Consider the following 20,362-nt stretch of genomic DNA (forward strand, 5'->3'; position numbering starts at 1 on the left):
ATGAATGCAACTATTGTTATATAAATGCAAAACTTTTGATTCACCTTTTGGAATGAATTGTAGGAAGTAATCAATAGTGTAATTTCTTAGTTAAAGTGATGTGTATCAATAATTGAGTAGAAGTTCTAGGGAATCATGATCAATTGCCTAAATTATATTTGAATGCCCATATTCTATATAGCCCTTCATTTTGTAATACAATACTATGAATATTCCATGTTTGAATATATATTGTTGATTGGTAATGTGGTATATCCATCATTTCTATTTCATTTTGTGTTATCAATCATTTGAGTCTTCTAATATATTTGACAAATACAAAGTCTATCTACCTATTAAATTTGATCATGGGACTTTTTTTTATATTTTTTATTTATTGGTAAGAGGCCGAAGTCATGATTAATTATTATGTTTTATGATTAAGTTATTATTAATTTTTAAGCGCCTAAGTAGATTTGAACCCAAGAACTCTCAGATAAGAGGCTCACAATTTACCGTTGTGATGTAGGCTCTTGCCTTTGATCATGGGATTTTTAAATAATAATATAAATAAAGGGACTACTACAAACTTACTTTGCTTGTCACTTAGTATATTAGTGTGATATTGTCATGCCCAAACTACGAGGGCAAAAACACACAATTTTTTTTTTTTTAAATTAAATTAATAATTAAAATGCTCTAAGTTTGATCTGGTTAACAACACAATTTAAAGGTTCTCTACATATCATTTTAAGGTTATAATCCTTACGGAGGGATACATCATTAAAATGAACTCTCGTTATTAATCTAATCTCGACATTTATTACGTTACTACATAATTACACTTAAATCTAAATTTCTTTAATTCAGAATCTAATTTTAACAATTACTAACCAAATCATGATTAAAGCTAACAAAATTATATTTAATTAAATATTTAAAACACTAACTAAAACATAAACTAACTCTACAAAGCAAAAATCAAAATCAAAATAACTTTAATAAAATACTTGATCCATATTAATTTAATTAATATCACTTTCCAATAATCGCGTTTTAATAAACTAAATTTTACTAACTTAAATGATAAATAAATAAAACGTAAATTTCATTTAGTTATTCATTCAATATAAATGGGTAAACAGACTAAAATACTAAGCTTCTTTTAATAACACTAATACTATCTAATACTTAAACCAAAATAGAATTAAAACTAAATATTCATCACATTAATTAAACTCGTTTAAAATTGAAACTACATAATCATCATATTTACTTAACAATACTAAACTAATATCATTAAGATACTAACTTAAAACTAACTAAACAAATACTAACTACCCTATATAACTTAATTTCTAACTAATCTAAAATCTAACACTAACTTAATTAAACATTTAATAAAACACAAAATAAAATAAACAATAACTAACTAACATAAATAACTAAAACTAAACTTATTAACAACTAACCAAAGCTACCCTACACTACCCCACACTACCCTAAGCCCCCACCTACACCCTAGCCCCCTGCGCACGCACTACCCGAGGCCTGCACATGGTAGGTCAAGCCCCCTAATCTCGCATGGGCAGCAGTTGCGCAATCCCAAGTGGATGTGTGAGGTGGCGACCAGCGCTAGGGGAGTAAATAGAGACCAAGCAAAAGCAAAACTTTTTCTATTTTGTTTAACCACAAAATTAATGCTTCCCCCAAGTTGAGTGAGCGCTCAGTGAGGAATAAAGGAGGTGGGAAGAATAACATATAATAACAAGCCAGTCTCATGATCACTGCAAATTTAAGAGAGGGGACAGGTGACATCATCTACATGATGACTTCTTGACTTTGCAACATAACAAAAACATTTCTAATACCTCCTTCCAAACTGACGTCCACCAAGGAGGAATTATATTAATGACATAAAGTTTTATGGGTAGCCAAAAATAGATATTTAGGGTATTTTATTAAGTTATATAATCTCTTTCTTTATATGATTTTTATTATTGTGCTTCTTTATTCATTTTAAATACCATGTTCAAAAAGGAAGAAAAGAATAATTAGAGAATCTTTTGATTCTCTGTCACTAGAGACATTTAAATGCTACTCTCATACAAAAGGCAGAGAGTTTTTACTCTCTTGGGCAACATTTTTTTTTGAAAATTTTCTAAGTGTAGATTTCAAAGCCATGCAAGAATATATATATATATATATATATATATATATATATATATATATTTTTTTTTTTTTTTTTAAATTTTTTTGTCTAGAATTTTTTTGTATAGAATTAAAACATGGATACAAGAGTTTGAGGCATAATAGCACCATATTTAATGTGATTTCCTATACAACTTGCATTTGCAATATATCAACCATAGACATTATTTTCTTTCCTAAACATAATTATCATTTTGAACATATAAGGAACATATAAAGAACTTGAAAATTTGCTCAATCAAACTGAATCTACATCCATCCAACATAGAAGTAAACTTGAAATTTGCCTAATTAAATCAACACCATTTCCATCCTATTTTGATGTGCATCCATCCAGATTAAAGTTTACAATTAAATCACATGACAAGCAATTATACTCAAACACCAATTTTATTGGCAAACCTGATTCAAAGGCTCAGCCGAGAAAGAACCAGGAAGAAAACTCGGCTTCGTTGCCATTTACAAAAAAGTTTGAAAAACCAATTTACATAGGATATCAATCCCAATTACAACAATTTAATTGAGTTTTCTTCATGACCCTCATCGAGGGATTCATAACGATTTCTGCAACACATTTTAAGAACCATGGAGGGGACAAAATTTGATCAGGTGACCAAAAAACATGACCAAGAACAATTCAAACATGCATATTCATACAAGGTTTTCACAATAAGATCCACAATGAATCAACACTAGGGAAAGGTGGATTCTTCCAACAGGAGAAGTCAAGCACAACACCAAATCAGATGCCCAATCGGGGCTATTAACCAAGAACTTCCGTTCTGCCATTTAAACATGCCATACTCATGCAAGGTTTGTGTTGACGGGTAGGGGCCCATAACACCCTACCCTCTCTCCCTCTTCTCATCCTGAGAAGAGATTCTACACCGGTTGGAGTCCAACTAAACAGACCTTTCCCAAAATTGGTCACTTCTGCCCTCTCCAAGGGTGAGTAATACCAAAACACCCATGCAAGAAAAATCTCAAAATTGCAACATAAACATGAAAGGAAATCATCCACAATAACATAATTTTCAAATCTTCCCAACATACCCACAAACATACAAACATTGAAACAACAACAAGGTAGCATAAGCATGAAACAAACATGAAAACTGAATAAGGGAGATGAGAATTTCCTACCTTCACAAAGAGGTAATGGCAATGAACAAGTTTGAGTAGAGTTTCCACTTCCTTCCTTCAATCTTCAAGAACTCCTCTCTAAATGTAGAGATTGGGTAACAACCTCCACTAGCCCAAGAAGGGCCTCTAAATAAGCTTCAAAACTCAACCACCCAAGGGATCAATAACTTCTCCCACCCACTTGTAATTCTAGAAACTCCTAACTCTACTCTCACTAGGGTTAAACACTAAGTGGAGATGAGGTGAGGTAACTCAAGATAACCATGGTCAATTTTCGCACAAAGGCAAAAAGAGACTTTTTGAGTGGCCTCAAAAGTCAAAAAAAGGGGCTTAGGGGTTGGAAAAGACCCCTAACCCATACCCATACCCTTTGGGTATAATTATTTCATGTTTTAAGCCTTAGGAAAAAGGTTTAGAGCCAAACAAAATCTAGGAATAAAATAGGACCTTCTAACTACTCTATCATGCAAATTAAGCACTAATTCGGATTAAGGGATGACTAACCTTGATTAAGAACATAATTAGCAAACTGACACTAACTTACACCAACTTGGGTCCAAAGGTTACACAACTAACCCTAATCAGCATATTGAAGAACAAAACCAATTTACGAGTGTCAAGCGACACTAAAAGAACATAATTACGAACACTAACATTCACTGAACATAGGAAGATACATACATACATCTCACAATACAATACGTGAATTACAAACAACAAGGTTTCCAAAATTAGCACACAGAGATTAGTTATGTTCCTTCGTAGGGTTCCTCAGCTAAAATATCTGCACACTCATTGCACACATCAGTAGTCCCGTAAAATCACATGTACATATATGTATATGTGTCAGAAATCCACATAAATTAAAACATACATCAATAAGGGTTTCTTCATCCTGCTTAATTCTTAACCATTTAAAGTCTCTTAAATCAAAGTCTCAATCCTACATTACTGATTTCATCAACATACATATACATGAAACATTAAATGAAAAACGTCAAATATATCTGAATGTAACATCACACAACATGAAATAGTATAGTATGTTCTAAGCATCAAATAATGTCTTGACATCTCGAGTCGTGAATATCAAAATAATAGTAATGTATCACTATGTTATGATGGGTCAGGGCGAGGCCTCACAGATATTTAATTTTTGTTTTTGGACAATCTTATTCTATGAAATACAATTTATTTTGTTATTACACTTTGGTTTGAATTGATTTCATCTTTCAATTCATCTACTCTATTGCAATATTTAGGAACATTTTGACATTTTTATTCTTAATATGTTACAGGAAATCATAATGTATTGTGAAATATTTTATCATATTTATCTACATTATGTGTGCACTTATTTTATTTTTGCATGAGTCTGAATAAGAAAATATAGAATATACTAATGTAAAGTATGTAAGAATTATAAAAATACCTAGTATTGAAATGATAAAAAAATGTAGTGTATGATTTGCAAATTACAAGATAATATTTATGATGTTATACATAGGCTTGTTATATGTTGATGTTTCTTGATAGTATAAGTATGTAGAGTTTCAAATGGAAATTTATTGTAGTTTCTGAACATGTTTTTTGAGAAATCCTTAAAAATGACCTAAATTTTAGAGTGAGCATAATAATGTCAAAAATATTAATTCAAGTAGGGATTAAAAATAATTGCATGTCCTAAATTATGTTCTTTTAGTCCTAATACAAAAAATGCAATCAACTTTTAAAAATAGTTTCATGTTCTAAATTTTTCTTTTACAACTACAAAAATACAAAAAAAATTAAAATTAAAAATAGTTTCCAATTCTTAATGTTTATTTTTCCATCCTAATGCAAGTTATAGAGTTCTTAAAATGGAAGCTAGATAGATTTTGAAAATTGACTTGTTAATGATATGTGATTGCATTTCATCAAAATCTCTAGAGTTCCTTTTTTCTTTTTTTGTGTCAAGCCTAAGATCCCAAGTAAATCAAAAAAATGTTGTAAACCATGTTCATAAATTACCATTATACTTTATCACAATCTATATTTGTTTCTCTATTATGTGTGGTCTACTCTTCAATTCTTGCACATAAGCTATAATATGTGAACAATGTTCATAGTGTTGTCCTGAAATAGGCACACTAGTAACATCCTCATTAGACTTATAATTTCCACCAAGAAAGTTTTTAGTGGAATCTTGAGAGTTCAACTAGTGAGTTGTAAATATGTCATTCAATGCTAAATTAGGATTGAGTATATCAACCCTTTTTGAAAGAATACTCTATTTAGAAGATGAAGGAAGTGGCACAGAATCATAATTTAGTTTCATATTAGGGGAAACAACCCAATAGCTATCCAGGCTAACTTCATGCACCTACAATTCCTAATCCATATGTCAAAATTTGCCAATTTTTTTGGTGAGCCTCCATAGGTGAGTGAAGATCTTAAAGATAACCTTTTAGATTTCTCACATTTACAGATCTCTTTGTAGAACTCATAGAGTGTGAGATGGTCTAAAAGTTCCATTTGAAAACATTTTTCCAATACCTGTCACTAAGACCCCCAAAAGTCATTATAGGACAAGTGGACCATTTACCAATCAAGAAAACTAAAAAATGAAAAAATGTGGATGACTATTGGTGTTCATTGTGATTTTTTTTGGCATGTTTGTGTATAGGTACTAAGGTTCTTTTGGGCAATAATAGGGAGAAGTTAATGGTTAACATGGCGGTATTGCATACATGGGTGACAATTGGCTCATTTCTCCCATGTACAATTTTTTTAAATTAAAATTTATCAACTCTATAGCAATACAATCAAAATATATTTTCTCATATATCATATTGATTTCTATGACCATCATAGTTTATTTCTATAAATAAAACATGCAAAAAGAAGATGGCCATCACGTTTATACCAATGAAATCATTTTTTTCCCCACTTTATTTACATATATACGAAGATTTCAACAACTATAGTTGAAACTTTAGAAATAAAGCCATTGACATTGCATGGAGAATACTAGCATCAATTGTGTATTGGTTGGTGATGTGGGCTTTATAAATTTCCCCATTCAGTCCATTCGAATTGTAAAATCTACATATAGGTAAATATCATTTGTACAAATTTCTTGTAATTTTGGGTTGAATATATATGTTACAACTTGCTTGAAAAGGATAGTTGACATTATGCCAGTAAATTGTCATTCAAATAAAAACACTTAGTGCAATTAGGCAAAGTATTATTAAATTTTAAAACTTTGAAATTGTGTGAGTAAGTTCACTTATATAAGGAACTTTGTGCTTATAGTCAAGTGTAATTAGATTTTTTTGAATAGAAGCTTTGTGCTTATATTAAAGTGTAATGAGATGATTTTGAATAGAATCTATATTGGTTTATTTGATAAAAATACCATTTCCAAAGGTCTTTTAATGATTGAGACTTTTGAATGCAACTTGAGACCCATTTCTATTTTCTATAGTGGATATATCATAGTATTCTCTAGACCAACTATTAGGTCTTTGATTACAATTATTATTGTTTTTGTTGTTGCTTGTTGCTTGGATTAGATATTCCTTTAAATATGTACAATTACTTTTTGGGTGAATTATCATAGTAATACATTTCTTTCCTTGAGTCTTCCTATCTACATTCATATGCCAAATTGTGGGTTGTCTATATGGATTAAATTATAGATGCTTGTGCATTAAAAGTTGGAGTACTATTTCCTTTTATTGCAATTATCTTAGCTAACCTAGCTTAACTAGCATGGAGTAATCTTTCATCTTGTTAGATTAGCTTTACTTTCTTTCTCTTGTATATCACGTTATCTTAACCTTACATATCTCATTTAACTTAGTTTTACACTTGCATTCATCTTGAGGATCATGGATACTTAAATTTACATCACTTGATATATTTGAATCTTCTAGTCTATGGTGTAACTTGCAAGGGTTTCTTCTCTTAAGTTCATTTAAGAGCCACCATCCATAGCTAATTGATCTCTTTTAAGCCATATATTGGAAGCTATAAAACATCTTTGAAGACTTCTAATTCATGTTATATCTTAGAAATAAGGGTTTATAGAAGTGGTCACACTTTTTGACACAAATCTATGAGTTACAAATGGCAAAGTGTCAGGTTGGTTGATAAGATTTTGATGGAACCTTTCTTTCATTTTAAGAGCTTCATGTCCATTACAACCTATTTGAAAGGCATGGAAACAAGTTTTCCACTTTTTGAAATGGAGAGAATCTCTTCAACAAAGGTTCAATTCATGAGTTCCTCTATTTAGTGGAATAGATTGGTACAATATCATGATCAACCATTCACTATCTTCTTTCCCAAACAAGCTCAATATTTATATAGAAAAGGTGTGAAATGGTTTTGTGATATTTGAAACTTTCATCCTCTTTATTAGGAGTGGGAAGATTTCAAAATTGTCTTTGGGTTACATAACAAGTTTAAAAGTTTTATCATATTTGTGAAATCATTAGTGGATATGGGTTTGAAAATGAAACTATGTACTCCTCTACAACTTAACATTTTTAAAGATTGGCAATGGTTTAAGAAAAAATCTTTCTTCTATTTTCCTTTGAATATAATTTATTTATCTCTTCTTCTAAATTTTGACTTAATATCAAATGGGACTATAAGTTTAAAGAAGATAAGTATGGAATTAGGTTTTTAGATTTGGAGGTCCAAGGCTGATGTTAATGCTAAAGTCTTAAGTTGGAAAATTCTACATTTTTAGCTGCAAGTAGGGGAAAAGTTGAAATTTTTGTAAATTGCTCCATTGAAATGTCCCCTTTTCCAGCATTTTGAAACTATTAAACACATCCTTTGGGGTTGTCATTGGTCTAAGAAACATTGGAATTCTATTTTTGTTCATTTTCCAATTATTTTAAGTCATGTCTTGCATTGGAAACAAGTTATTTTGGGAATTGGATTTTATAAGAACATAGTTGCTAATTCTATAAGACAATCTATTTTGGTGAATATTTGGAAAATTAGATGTTCAACTAATTTTTCTAACCACATTGCTCATTGGGAAGTGACAATGTTACAATTTTACTGCGACTTTTTGTTACAACTTTCCTCTTTGTTTTTGCAGCTAAAGGAGGAGACATCATTCTATAGACACCTTGAAGAAATGAAATATTAATTTTTACAATTACATGATGGTGATGTTACAGTTTCTAGGCAACTTAGTAAACTCTTAAAATTCATGTTTAAGCTCAACATATTCTCTTGCATAAGTTTGATGGTTCATGTACACTTTTGACTTTTTGTTTAGGCTTGGGGTTGAGCTTTTTAAGTCCTTATCATATTTAGATGAAATTTGATATTTGTTGTTATATTTATTTTTATCTTGCAATTTCTTGTGAATTACTATTTTTTTAATTTTATTCAATATAGTTTAATAAAAATGAGATACCTACTTATTTAAGGGAAGAATTACAGTGAACTTTAGTAGATAAACATATTACTCTTGAGGAGAGATTTTCCAAGAACTCAAGGGAGAAATGGAACAACAAGAGCATACCTTCTTTAACTAAAAGGGAAAAAATATGAATGAATTTTCACAGAATGAAATTTATAAGAAAAAATGATAAAGATACTAGAGAGGAGTTTAACCTATTTAGGCTAAGCACCTATCGAAGTTGATATTTGGAATCCAGTCAAATGCACATTAAAAGACAAAAGTGAAAGAGGTGGTATATGAGCATGAGATAACATTACTAGATAACTAAATCTAATAATATTTTAGTTCTATTGAGATAGTAAGTATTTTAAATATATATTACAACTAATTTATTTTATTTAAGTTGTATTGAAAAAAAAATAGTGATTAATAATACTTAATATTTATTAATATCATATTTAATCTTCTTAATTATATTAAAATATAAATATTTTAATAGCTAACACATTCTAACAACCAAACATAACAACCTAAAGCCTAAAAACTAAACAGTCACAACTAATCCACTCAATGACATTGAACAAGATCAAAACAAAGATGCAAATATAGAATGGTATTGCAAATATCTTGAGCCACCAAATTTAATTGATTGATTTGATCAATCATTAATTCACAATGATCAAATGCCAACAAAAGAAAAATTATGTTTAATTAATGCACTAAAACAAATAGTAGAGTCAATCATGAATATAATAGAACAACTTACTTATAATCTCTTAATTATTGTGGTATGAAAGAGTAGATGTGAATATGCATTTGTAATTATTCATACATAAGAATGTATATGTATTTATACATGATTTTATGCAATTTGTGAATACTTGAATTCAATTCCTATGCATTTATCAATTACTATTTTTGTAATAATTGATCTTGTGAGGGAAGGAAGGGAGTGAAAGTAGGGGGGATAATGAAAGATCCCTCGTTAGGTATAACACCTCATAAAAGTGGTTAAGGACCATGAGGCCAAGTAGGATAAGTTCATACCCATAGGTCTAAGGTAGAAGCTCAATTTAACTGCACCCTATTGCATCTCTCCTTCCATCCCCACATTGATCAATTATTGAAGTCAACTAGAAGGGACCCTTATTCATAAGAATTTACTAATTTAGGGAAAATTACAAGGAGAGTCATGTGTCTTCATCATGTCTTCCCTTTGTAATGATCACAACCTTTCATAATCACCTCCCTTTAAAAGAGTAAGTTAACCCTTCATCATTTTTCCCCTCTGTGAGAATCATAATCTTTCATAATTATCACTATTTGAGAGAACCATAACACTTCATCATTGTTTCCCTTTAAAGGAGTCACAACCTTCTATAACTATAACCCTTCAAAAAATTTGCATTCTTTCATACCTTCACCTTTGGAAGGAGTCACTTCCTTATTTTCTTCTTGTTCATTTTTCTTTTCCATTATTTCTTTCTTGAATTACACCTTCCCTATTATTTTCCTTCATCTTTCCCTTTCAAATGAACTTCTCTTCTCCCTTTTTATATCTCATAATTAAGGGAGTCACAAATTTTTATATTATGCCTTTTGATCCTTCATTACCTTAACTAAATTTGAATTATGGTATATTTGAATTTTATTATTTTATATTTTGAATTGAAAAAATTATATGCAAAACACAGCTCGAGGGATTTCACCCATTGTATTACATATTCAAATATAAGAATTTTCATGTATTAAGGGTGGTAAATGCATCAAAAATCTCCAAAATAAACTACATAAACTCCACCATAAAAAATACCTACATCGATGTTTATCACTACAATATACACCCAACTAAAAGATGGGGCATTATTCATCCCTTGACACCCTAATAAATAATATTATAAATTTATACTCTTAAAGATGAAGGGAGTGTAAATGCTACATCTTTAGATGATTTTGAATCTAATCATCAAGCTCTTAACACAAAACTAAACTTATAATATCAACTGTTAGGATTAACTATAAACATAAATAATAATTACATACAAATATAACCAATATCATAAAACAATTAATCATGCAGAAGAGAACACAAGACACAAATATTTAATGTGGTTCACCCAATCCCTGGGCTATGTCCACTAACAACAAGTCCAATATTATTATTATCTAGTGATTACAATTTGCAATTCCTTACATCTCAATATCACTCAAAGAAGCTACAATATCACCATACATTATGAAATCCCTCATCCTAAGCCATTTTATACAAGCTTTTTCTGCTTACAAAATTAGGGCTAGAATAAGTCATCCAAAAGAAAAAAATAGTAGTCGATGCCTTTTACAATATAAGGTCAATTTTTGGCTTTAGAGGCACTGCTTATGAAAACCTCTGCAGGGGCATTGCCCCTCGACCCCACCTTGTACTATGATAGGGAGAACTACCCTAGGACCCCGTAGGGGCACTACCCCCAAACCCCTGTAGAAAGAATTTGGGGGGAAATCACACTGAATAAACCTTAGAGACTTATTAGGCTCCACATAACAACATCAACCTATATTTATACTCCTAACCCTAAATCATAACATTAACATAAGAAATTAATTCTTTTGGTATTTTCCATAGTATATATGAGTCTTGAACTTATAGTCATGATTGTAAGCATCACATTCTTCCAAATATTTAAAAGAAACTTAAGAGTGATTTATTGTTAGTGTCCTTGGACCATTCTTGCACCTAAGGACCAAGTCCTTCTTTCTATTTAGCTCCATCTTAGAACCTTCATTATCAAATCCCATTAGGCTTTCATCTTGGATATATTTTTGTGACCATCAATTTTACTCCTCTTCCTTTAGTCCCAACATTGATTTCAAGAAGATACACTTTAACCAACCTTTTCCCTTCTTTGGGGTATAATATTAGGGTCTAGGTAGTGCATAATGGTGCATCTTCCCACCTCTCTACCATGCCTTTTTACTATGTATAAGGCTTTAGGAAGTGTAACTCTAAATTTTCATTTTCATTCTCTAGAAAAACATCCTATTCAACTAGGATGTTGACCTTAACTCAATTTTGTAGAGATTCTTTGGCATGTCATTAGTTTCACTTGTGTCTAGAATGGAGGTGAGAAACTATTGATTCCACAAGTCTCATTGGCATGAAGATTATGAAATGGTTTTGTCATTGATTGGAAACCAATTGAAGGGAAGAGATGTTACAAGGTAACATAGTCACCAAAAAAAGAGTAAACTAGTACACGCACACATGCTATGCCACCACCAACATATAAGTGCAAAAGGGGTAGTTGATCATAAACCATTTACAAAGTGAATCACCATGGATGTGAAAAGATAAGAGTGTTAGCATGAATGCTGATGGTCTTCCTTTGGTAGATTATCCCAAGCATTAGAGAGATGGTTAGCATGATTGATATGTTACATTCATGATTGTGTTTGTCAGTGATGCCAACATAGTATTATTTCTATAAAAATTGGCAAAGTAGTAGACAAAGAATGAGGTCATGTGGATTGTGTATTGATGATGAGGTCAAGTGTAGTTGAGGATATGTTATACATTGTGTCTTGATCAAGTGGAAATGCAAGAGAGATTCAAGAATTATAGAGGACATTGTGTAGATACAGCATATGAGAAGTGGTTTCTGATATTTGGATTGTATCTCAAAGACATGTAAGAGTTATTCAAGAATTACAAAGGACAATGTGTAGATAAAGTATATGTGAAGTGGTTTTTGATATTTGTATTGTATCTCTTAATAGAGATAGAATCATGATGAGAAAAGTTAGACAATGATAGTAAACAACCTAATGATGATGCAAGTGAGTGTACAAGGTTAGAGGTTGCACGTGTGAGAATTTGTAAAGACTATGAGCCGACAATGATGTGTAATTACAAAAGGATGCAATAAATTCTAATATCTTAATGAGGCCCTATTATAATTAATTAGGAAAGCCTCAAGGCTAACTCAAGGAATTATTTTGAGGACATAGTATATAGGAAAGTTATTTTCCTTGTGATGAAGTGTGTGAATTCAATTGTATGTGAGTAGGTGATATGTGAAGTGGTATGTGTGTAAGTGATCCAAGAGGCTATTTGGATAGTGGGTCCTTCTACCTTCTACAACTCCTAACAAGGATTTAAAGGCTCCTAACAAGGACTAATATGTATTGAATGTATTTCATTAGCTCCTAACAAAGTCCATCCTCTTACAAGGATATTTTATATTAGTAAATCATTATGTGGGTACCATCCCCACCAAGGTTTTCCCTCTAATCAAGGGTTTCCTTGGTTAACATGTCTAGTATTATTGTGTATGTGTAGCTTCTTAGGGTTGTTAGTTATATTGCTCACACGGTTAAGGATTAAGGAGGTTGATAAATATTTTAATAGTTGGATAACTGCTTCAACCCCCCTCCCCCCCACCCTCCTATTTATTTTGGTGGACTTTAATTTCTAAAAATTGGTATCAAACATCAATTCCTTGAAGGAAAATCTTAACAACTTAAGGAGATCAATGAAAAATCATTTCAGATAAGATAGTCCTAAATTTGATGGAGTTAACTATGATAGCTAGAAGGAGAAGATAAAGAGTCATTTTCTATGTATGGAGCCAAGATATTGACTAATGACAAATAATGTAAAGAAGATTGTGGAAAAAGGAAAACTTGAGGAATGCAATAAAGTTGAAAGAGATCTATTAATGTGAAATATGTTTGCTAGAGAAGCATTATTGTCAACTCTTCCTAGAAAAAAATTCAATTAGGTAAAATCCTTCGAGACATCTCATGAAATTTGGAAAGCTCAAGAATCTACTTTTGAAAGTGATGTGCATACTAAAAGAATTAGATTACACAATTGGATATGTTTTTTTCAAGATGCTAAGATAGTGGAAGATGAAACTGTAAGAAGTTATATTGGAAAACTAGAAAAAAATGTTGCAATAATTAAGTCTTGCAATGGATCTAAAGGTGAGAATGAGATTATATGGAAGATCTTAAAAACTTTGACACCACCATTTAGGTAGACAACATAGATGATTGAGCAAGTGACAGCTTGTACCAAGAAGTGTACTAAAGAGACTCTACTTGGAAGATTGGAAGCAACAAAAGTGAGCTTGAAGCAATCTAGATAATTTCCAAGAGTGGAAAAATATTTTAGTGAATTAAGTATTCACCCTTCCTTTTCAAGAAGTGTGAGCACTAGTGGGGATTATGCTAGTAGTAGTAGATCCAAATCTAAGGAGGATAGAAGAACTGAAGAAAGAATTACCTTACTTGTAAGGAGAGAACTAGATAGTAAGAGAATATTTAAATATTGGATTTGCAATGAATTTGGTCATTATGCTTCTAAGTGTCCCAAAAGAGAGAAAAATTATAAGAAGAATTCCAAATCTAGAAGACCTAGAGATTTTTTTTATGCAAATGAAGATGATGAATCTAATGAAAGAGTTTAGAGTGAAAGTGATGATGAACTAGGATTTGTAGCTATTGAAGAAGAAGTTAGAGAAGAGAAATCCCTAGTTTCACAAGTTGAAAAGAAGGTTGATTGGATCATAGATAATGGTTGTTCACATTATATGACTAGTGACATGAATAATGTTTTTAGGTTCAATAGTCATGATGGAGGAATTGTTAGAGTTGGTAACAATGCAACTTGTCATATCAAGGGAATGGGATCTATTACTCTTGATGGAAATACTAACACTGATGATGTCTATTTTGTTGATGGATTAAATCATAATTTATTGAGTCTTGGATACTTTGTTGATAAAGAATATCAATTATAATTCATAGAGAAGACATGCATTATCAAGGATAAAGATGGTAAGTTGATTAGCACTAGTACAAGATCCAAAGGTAATATTTTTTAATTAAATCCTACAAAAAAGACATGTTTTATTGAAAAGGTGGATAACATTTGGTTATGGCATAGAAGATTTTGTCATATAAACTTTGATACTATTGTGAAGGCTAGTAGTACATTCATAGTCAAAGATTTACCTAAAACTGTGAAGCCTACTAATGTTGTGTGCAAATTTTGTGTTATGGCTAAGTAGAAGAAAGTTTCATTTCCTAGCAAGAAGTTCTCTACCATGAAAAAATTGGATCTTATTCATGCAAATTTGAGTGGTCCTACTAGAACAAGAGGATTATATAGTGAAAGTTACTTCATGATTTTTGTTGACAATTTTACTAGGATGATGTTGGTAGCATTTCTTAAAGTAAAGTTTGAGGCATTTGAAAGTTTAAGTTGTTTAAGAATAGAGTTCAAAATGAATTTGGAGTTAGATTAAATGTTTAAGATCATACAAAGGTGGAGAAGTTTCCTAGAATGAGTTTAACACATTTTGTGAAGTAAATGACATAAAGAGATAGTTATCAACATCTAAGACCCCTGAGAAAAATGATATTATTGAAAGAAGAAATAGGTATGTAATAGAAGCAATGAGAGCCATGACATTTGAGAATGATGTATCGAAGAAATTTTGCAGAAAAGAAGACAATACAATAGTATAAACAATGAATAGAGTCTATATCGAAAAAGCTACAAACAAGACTCACTATGAATTATGGTTTGGACATGCACCCTTAGTGAAGTATTTTAGAATTTTTGGAAGTAAGTGTTACATAAAGAGAGATGATGATTTTGGTAAGTTTGATGGAAGAAGTGATGAAGGTATGTTCCTTCATGATTCCTTGAAAAGAAAATCTTATAGATGTTTTAATCAAAGAATTCAGACTATTGTTGAGTGTGCAAATGTAAAAGTGGATGAAAAGTTTGGAGTCAAAGAAAGAATGTTGGATTATAATTTTGATGAAGAAGAAAATAATCCTAAACCTATTACAGAAAATGTTGAAGTTTTCTTTGAGACTAATAATAAATTGTATAATGGTGTTCAAGTTGTTGAATAGAGAGAAGAACCAACATCTAAATCTAGAGAAGAAGTAAGAGTTGAGACAATAATACATACACCTAATAGGAATTAGATGAATAATCACCCTACTAATTAGATTATTAGAAGCAAAGAAAAAGGAGTTATGAGAAGAAATAGATTACATGAAGAATTGTGTTTTATTTCTCAGGTTGAACCAAAGAGTGCAAGTGAGGCATGCAAGGATGATCATTTGATTCAAGAAATGAAGGAAGAACTATATCACATTGTGAAGAATGAGACATGGAATTGGTTCCTAGACCTAAAGATAAGAATTTTATAAGAACTAAATGAGTTTTTAGAAACAATATGAGTGAATAAGGTGAGGTTGTAAGAAATAAAGAAAGATTGGTATGCAAAGGATTTTTACAATAATAAGGTATAGACTATGAAGAGATATTTGCCCCTATTGACAAAATTGAAGTAGTAAGAATGTTCTTGGCATATTCAAAAAGTAAGAAGTTCAAAGTGTATTAGATGGATGTAAAGTCAACATTTTTGAATGGAGAACTTGAAGAAGTCTACATTAAGTACCCTGAAGGATTTCCTTTGACAAAAGAAAAGGATATGGTATGTTGATTGAAAAAAGCATTGTATGACCTAAAGAAAGCACCTAGAAATTGGTATGCAAGATTGGAAAAGTATTTGGCAAAGTTGATATTTCCTAAAGGTATGGTAGATAGTAATTTGTATTTGAAAGAAATTGAGAATGAATTGTTGATTATTGTGATATTTGTGGACAACATAATTGTTGGAGGTAATGATGAAGCAAGTGAAAACTTCTCTGATGAAATGAAGAATGAATTTGAGATGAGTATGATCGGTGAGATGAAATATTTCTTACATCTACATATTATACAGAACAATGATGGTATCTGTTGGCTCCTAATCTAACATTTTTTGAAACAACCAAGAAACCAAACAAATGCATCCAAGGCTAGCAAATTCCTATGATGAATGCACCTGACTACAATCTTGGGCCAACTATAAGGATAAATCCTTTTTCACTTCAGGCTTTGTTAGACCTAGGCGGGTGGACCTCAGACTTTTAATATGGTACCAGTGTAAAGGCATACAACTGAATCTGGAAAACAAATAAAATCCCTTAATCTTCTATATTTATGCAAGAATTCATGGACGAAATAGCTAATAATAGAGCACATGAACATGATAAACCAAGTGAGGGAAAACTCTTTTAACCCTTAAACACAAAAGAAAGATATTTGATTAAGATTTGAATCTCAACATAGCCCGGTTATGCAACAATAGAGAACATGCATCCTTCAAGCTGGTCAGTCCCTTATCCATTGGGCATCAACTAAACCTTAACATGCAGATGGATACCTAAAGTATACTCATATATTTAGGCATCTAATCTATCTATTTGACTTGCAGATAGACATCAATCTTCATAACAACTCTATAACTTATGATAATATCCTCCTAGTTTAACCTGTAACCCTATCAGTATAAACAAGCATTTACTTGGCTCTTTGTTCCAATAGCAAATCTATTCTGATATAAAACCTTAAGGGATTGCAACTAAGTTCAAGCTCTTTGTTCTCAAACACAAAACATTACAGATAACAGAAGAAGGAGATGAGAATCAGAATGAAACTAAGAAAGTTAAACTCTTTGCATTAGTTTCCTTGAAACTAATACATCATCTGCATATCAAAACTCAAAAAATACACAAAGAATGACTGTGTAATATGGAATGACACAAAGGAATACAATATTATGTTCAAAATAGGATAGTACTGAGAAAATTAGTATCACAACTCTAAAAACCAGAGCCATCCTTGTGGTCTCACAAGTCCTAAAAATTGGAACCCTTACAATAAGCAGAAAAGGAAGATATATAGGAGAGAAGATCTTTCTGGGTCTCTCATCTGAATTTGACATGTGTCCCACTAAAAGAGTCTTCCCTCTGGAGTTGTTGAAATTGAACTTCCTCATCTACTTGCACTTTGAAAACCATAAATGATGCCAAAAAATCTAATATATCCCCACTTAAAATATGCAAATATCTCATGAGGGAATATCAAGAAATCATCACAATCTGCACTGTGGCTCCAAAAATCTAATCTTTACTTGTCATATCTATTTTGTCATGAAAATCAACTTGTGTAGTTTCCAGAAAAAACAAATTGCTTCAACTACCTCCAAAACATTCAATTCATCCCTACAATGGTTGAAGGAGTTAAATCAAATGAAAATGTATCCAAATCTTATTGCAATTTCATCTGCAACATTAAATTCACACCTCCTCTCTGTATAATTCCTATCGCAACTCTCTGGATCACAGGATGAAAAATTTGTGCCCTGACTTTGAGCTTCGCACCATATTTAACTCTCAACAACCATTACCTCCAAATTGCAATTAGATTTAAATTTTTCCTATAGATTTTCACCACATCGAGTGGTTCTAATTCAAAAAATAATGAACCTTATATCCTTAAGAGTGGGCCACGTGTCTCATTACCGCTTACCTGTATTCCTTAAATTTCTTGCATCTTAAAATTGCGAGTAAGCACCAACCGTTTATAAAGACAAGATCAACAATTGTAGAATGAAAATTGGGCTAACTCACTTTCTTCTTAACATGCTGGCAGTCAACCCAATAAAATGCTTCCATCTGTACCTTTCCTTTATTGTTGGCGCTTTTGAACTAAACCCATAGAATTCTGAGGATACGTGTCGTTGAATCACTATCTTGCTATACATATCCTCCAAACAAATATTTATGGTGAGATAGCAATGGCCATTGATCTGAGACCAAATCAAAGGTAGAGAAACTGCACAAAGTACCCTGAAGAAGTGGTGGATCCCATATTCACTATGTTGCATAGACTAAACAACTTGCAACTTTCCATAGTGAGATAGCAAGGACTATTGATTCTACATTGATCGTGTGGAAGACATTTGATGCATTACTGAAGAGAAATATGGTGGGCCCCTTGTCAATATGTCACTGTTCGTAGCCTTCGTGCAACTCACCATAGCGAGATAGCAGCGATCATAGATATATGATTGATCTGACAATCAGAATCTTTCATATGTTTCATGAATTAGGGCATGGGTCCAGTTATTGATGACATGAGAAAACCCTACTCCACTGGCATATGAATTTATATTTTAAAAACTTGGCCATATTACCACGCTACCTATGTCCCACCGTGTGTTTTTTTTTATTGACTAGGCACTATGTTGCTAACGATGAGAAGAATAAGTTTCCTGATAGTGATATAGCGACCTTTGGTGCCGTCACTTTTCCTAGTGTATATGTGTATCCCACTAGATGCCATCGTGTGCCAAAACTTTATAACCGATATCTGACAGAGCATTTTTTGGGACCCACTTTCTCTAAAATGTTGTCGCATGATTACTTTCCATCAAGGCGCTATGTTGCTAACGATGAGAAACACAAATTTCCCGATAGCGATATAGCAACCTCCGATGACTATGCATAATTTGGGGCCGGAACATTAATGCTTCCAACATAACAATAAAATTGCATGTCCATTTGATGATACTGCCTCTCAACTTAGCGACAATCGCTATGTCACTAAGGGTAAAACACTTGCATCTTTTCATAGCGAGATAGTGACCACTATAGATCTTTCAAGGATCAAGCAGTGAGAAACAAAAAGGAAAAGGGGAGACTCAGGGTGCGAAAAGTTTGAAAAGGATGGAGGACATTCATATATTTTTAAAAGGATTTCGTGCCATCAGTAGATCCAGTCTAATTTTTTACCAAGGCAAGGGAAAATTATCATGAGAAAAATCAAACCAATAGTATCTTCCTATCACAAACTAAGTATATAAAATACTTGTTGAAAATATTTGGCTTGGAAAGTTTTAAGTTTGTTGGTACACCTATCATGATTGGTCACAAGTTATCTACAAAAGATGAGACACCCATAGTTGAGTAGAAGTATAGATTCATGATTAGAGGTTTGCAATATCTAACTCAAACTAGACCAGATATAGAAAATGCACTTAGTGTAGTGGCAAGATTTCAAGAAGTCCTAAAAAAGCACATTATGCAAGAGTAATTGAGTTGCTACATCATTGTCTTCCTTGTAAATATAAGAGATTGTGAAATTGTCAAAATTGCCAATCAGTTTTGAGATGACATCCACCCATTTTAGTAAATTTTGATTAAGAATCAATATTTGTTTGATAGAATTGATAATGAACATTGAGTTCACTTCAAGATGTACTTTTTTCAACTTTCAAATCTCTACCTGATTTCATGTTGATCTAGGCCACTTCAAACTCTAATCATTTTTTGTCATTAGTTTTGTAAGAATTAACTCTGATCCTAAGACATTTTCTTAATGATTATGGGGAACACAATAACACCACTTAGGTATCAGTTACCCTTGGATGCATAGTCAAAATAGATTTTGATATAAACTTGTTTAGGAGATATCTATTACTTCACTCCTTATCTAATACAAAGCCACATAAATAAGGGGATTTTAATTGAATATTATTCTCTTATAATTTAAATTAGTTACTATTATTTATATTAAATTCTATTTCAAAAAGGGGACATTAAACTTTTAAAGATGATATGCAACATCGACTCATTTCTAGCACATTATAAGTAAGGAGATATATATAATATAGCCAAAATGTGGAATGTGGATGATGGAAGACA

Source organism: Cupressus sempervirens, chromosome 1, assembly GCF_028749045.1.
Source record: "Cupressus sempervirens isolate cs-2001-9-10 chromosome 1, ASM2874904v1, whole genome shotgun sequence".
Lineage (NCBI taxonomy): Eukaryota > Viridiplantae > Streptophyta > Pinopsida > Cupressales > Cupressaceae > Cupressus > Cupressus sempervirens.